The following is a 3,915-nucleotide window of genomic DNA, read 5'->3' as shown; positions in this document are numbered from 1 at the left end:
GGGGCAACTTGAGCGAAAGAAGGAAGTAAATCCTGCCTTCTTTTATGATTTTATGGTGGATGAACAAGGACGGCTTGTTTGTGTCTTTTGGGCAGATGCCACATGCAGGAAAAACTATAGTGTTTTTGGTGATGTTGTTTCGGTAGATTCAACATATAGCACTAACCAGTATAACATGAAATTTGTGCCATTTACTGGAGTCAATCATCACTTGCAAAGTGTTTTCCTTGGGGCGGCATTCTTGGATAATGAAAAGATCGAGTCATACGAATGGTTGTTTAAGACCTTTCTTAAGGCTATGGGTGGAGTAGCACCTCATCTGATCATAACAGATGAAGATGCGAGCATGAAGGCTGCTATTTCTCAAATTCTACCAGAAACAATTCATAGACTTTGCATGTGGCATATCATGGAAAAGGTACCTGAGAGGGTCGGGCCATCTATACGAGAGGATGAGGATTTCTAGAAGTTATTAAACAATTGTGTTTGGGGCTCTGAAAATTCAGATGAATTTGAGTCTCAATGGAATTTTATCATGACAAAATATGGGCTCATGGAAAAGGAGTGGTTTTCCACAAAGTTTGCTATCCGCCAATCATGGATTCCGCCATACTTTATGGACATACCTCTAGCAGGAGTCCTTAGGACTACTCAACGATCAGAGAGTGCAAATTCTTTTTTTAACCGTTTCATTCAAAGGAAATTGACTTTTGTTGAGTTTTGGCTAAGGTTTGACACAGCTTTGGAGTGCCAGCGTCAAGAGGAGTTGAAAGCCGACAATGCAAGTCTTCACAGCACTCCAAAATTGATGACACCATGGGCCATGGAGAAGCAATGTAGTGTGATATATACACATGAAGTTTTCAATAAATTTCAGGAACAACTCATATTTGCAAGGGACCATTGCATTATTCAAGGGTTTTCCGAGAGTGAAGATACGAAAATTGTCACCATCAGTAGCCAATCTGGAAAAGAGTGAGTGGTTGAGATGAACAAGTCAAACATGTTTGGTAGATGCTCCTGTAAATTTTATGAGTCCTATGGCATCCCGTGCCGTCATATCATACAAGTGCTTAGATCCGAGAAGCAAAATGAGATACCACTGGTTTATATTATGAAGAGATGGGACAAAAGATGTAAAAGGTGTGTACTATACTCGTTTTTTATGCCTATTTTGTTACAATACTCTTCAATTTGCTATGCTTGTTTTGTTACAGGGAAGTATTATTTGATGACGAAGGTAACCTGCTAGATGAGAAGCCTAAAGACTCTATGGATGTGGCAATGCGGAAAAAGATTTCAGAATCACGCAACAAATTTGAAGATCTTATTCAAATGGCCAAGAATTATGAACAAGGGATGAACTTTATATATTCTAGTTTATCCAACTTAGTAGAACCTCTCCAAAAGATCACGCCTGCTACTACAGATAATAAACAGGATGAATATAAATCTTTCTTTGGTAGTAAAATTCCAAATGAAGTGAATATACATCCACCAAATGATATCAAGTCAAAAGGGAGATGCAAAAGAATTGGGAAGAGCAAGGAGGTGAAGGCTCCAAGGAAACGGAAGTGTGGAAATGTAAGCAAGTAGGGAATCATGATGCACGCAATTGCCCAAATAACGTTGTTGGCTAATATTTTAAGTTCATGTAACATTATGAGACATTTTCGAATGCTTCTTGTAAACACTTTTCTATTTGAGCTTGTTAGTGAATTGTTCAACATGGATCATCATGGCATTCAATTATTGTTTTGAAATTTTAATGTATTCAAGTTGCATTTATGCTGAACATTTGATTTTCAGCATTCATAATTTTGTCATGTCTGATTATGTTCAGACTACATGCACAATTTCATTATCGGCTTGCATTGTGCATGCTGAACAATTGATTTTCAGAATGCATAATTTTGTCATGACTGATTATGTTCAGACTACATGCACAATTTTCAGCTTGCACAATTTCATTACAGCACTCTGCAGAATTTCAGGCACAATTGCACAAGATAAACTGGATTGTGAAACATATTTCATTCATTTTCATTCTCAACACACAAGTTCATTACACAGAAGGCACAATTGCCATTGCCAATCCATCCTTTCGGAGAGGCATTACACATAATAAATCAAACCTATATACTGAATTACACACTGAAGATATTCAGATGCTGTTTACAGCGAGGATGCGTCTGCACAATACATCCTTTTGTTCAGGCATTACACATAATACATCAGGCCTAACTACTGAATTCTCCAACAGCTTTTCATCAGATTATATTTATCATTACACAGAGGCTTTGCAATCCCGTGCTAGTCACCATGGTAAAGTCAAATAGACATGCTGAACTGCCTGTGAGAAGATCCATCCTTCGGTTGTCTTGATCTTCGTATGGACTCCTTGGAGATTCACTGCTTTGATCCACTGTGACACCACAGGAAAACAACCTGGTCAATAAAAACTAGCAACAGGAAAACAAAGAGTGCACTTACTGTCTTTGATCCATTGTACTCCTTCGGTTCTGATTGAGTTCTTGTCAACGGAGAGGCTGTCAGGAGAAGTCCCTGCTCCATAATTAGGACGTTCATATCTCCCAAACTGAAGAATTATCACGGGGCTAATCATATGGGCAATTGCTGGAAGCAATATCACATTGTGACTCAGTTCGGTAGTTGCATAATAATACCATCTCTTGAGGCGACCGGCATACGACGAAGGGCTAGGGCCTAGGGGAGGACCGGATTCGCGTGAGGTCTGTGAGCCTAAGGTTGGATATCGAGCCGGCTCGGCTCGGCTCCGCTCGAGCTGGCTCATTAAAATAACGAGCTGGCTCGGCTCGGCTCGTTATCAAAGCGAGCTCAAAGCCAGGCTCGGCCCGGCTCGTTTGACAGCTCGAGCTGGCTCGATTAGCTCGTGAGCCAGCTCGGCAGAGCCATGGCGGGGGCGTGCGGACCCGCCAGCCATGGTCGTCTTCTCCGTGGCGCGGAGAAGACGACGGGGGGCGGCGTACAGCGGCAGGACGGGAGCGGGGGCGACGCTAGGGTTCGCCGGCCGCAGCGTCGAACTGCAGGAGCAGGACAGGGGCGGGGTGGCGCACGTCGCCATCGGCTGCAGCGCGGAGCCTCGGGACGCCTCCATCGCAATGTTGGTGGCGGCGTGGCGCAGCAGGAGCAACGTGTACATGGTCTTTCTCCATGGCTTCGCGGAGAGGGGGCCTGGAGCTTGAGCTGCTGTCGGCGTAGGGGTGCCGGCCGTCGGCTGCGAGGCGTGCAGGGGCACCGGCCGCGGCGCTGCCTGCTCGCGCCGGACGGCTGGGACTGGAGGCGGGTCGTTGGAGGGGCGGCCAGGGATGGCAGGACGAGCGAGGTGATGGGGCGAGATTGGGGTCTCGGCGAATCGGGGGAGCGGGATTGGAGTAGCGACTCGCGAGCCGCCGCGCAGGGGAAGGGGCAAGGAAGAGCCGGAGTGGGAGTTCATGGAGTCAGGTGGGCCGCTGGGCCGGCTAATAGATTTGGGCGTTGGCTCGTTTTGGCTCGCGAGCGGCTCACGAGCCGGCTCGAGCTGGCTCAATAAAACACCGAGCCAAAACCTTGGCTTGACTTGTTAATATTTTCCTACGAGCCGAGTCGAGTCGAGCCACTAATGAGCCGAGCCGAGCGAGCTATCGAGCCACGAGTTTTTCGTCTAGCCTTATGTGAGCCTGTCTCGGGCGGCTCGGTGGAGACGAACAGAGGAGCCGGCTCGGCGCGCAGGAGGGTTACTGCAAACTCTCAAAGGAGCCGGTGGACGTTAATTTGCAAAAAGGGCGCCTGTGGAGCTGTAGCCATCGGATTGAGGATCTACGGTCCAGATGCATAGTTTGCACAGTTGCACGGGGGTAGTAGTTTGCACAGGATATACTCTCCTCCAACAAG

Source organism: Panicum virgatum, chromosome 3K, assembly GCF_016808335.1.
Source record: "Panicum virgatum strain AP13 chromosome 3K, P.virgatum_v5, whole genome shotgun sequence".
Lineage (NCBI taxonomy): Eukaryota > Viridiplantae > Streptophyta > Magnoliopsida > Poales > Poaceae > Panicum > Panicum virgatum.
This window is presented reverse-complemented; position numbering follows the sequence as displayed.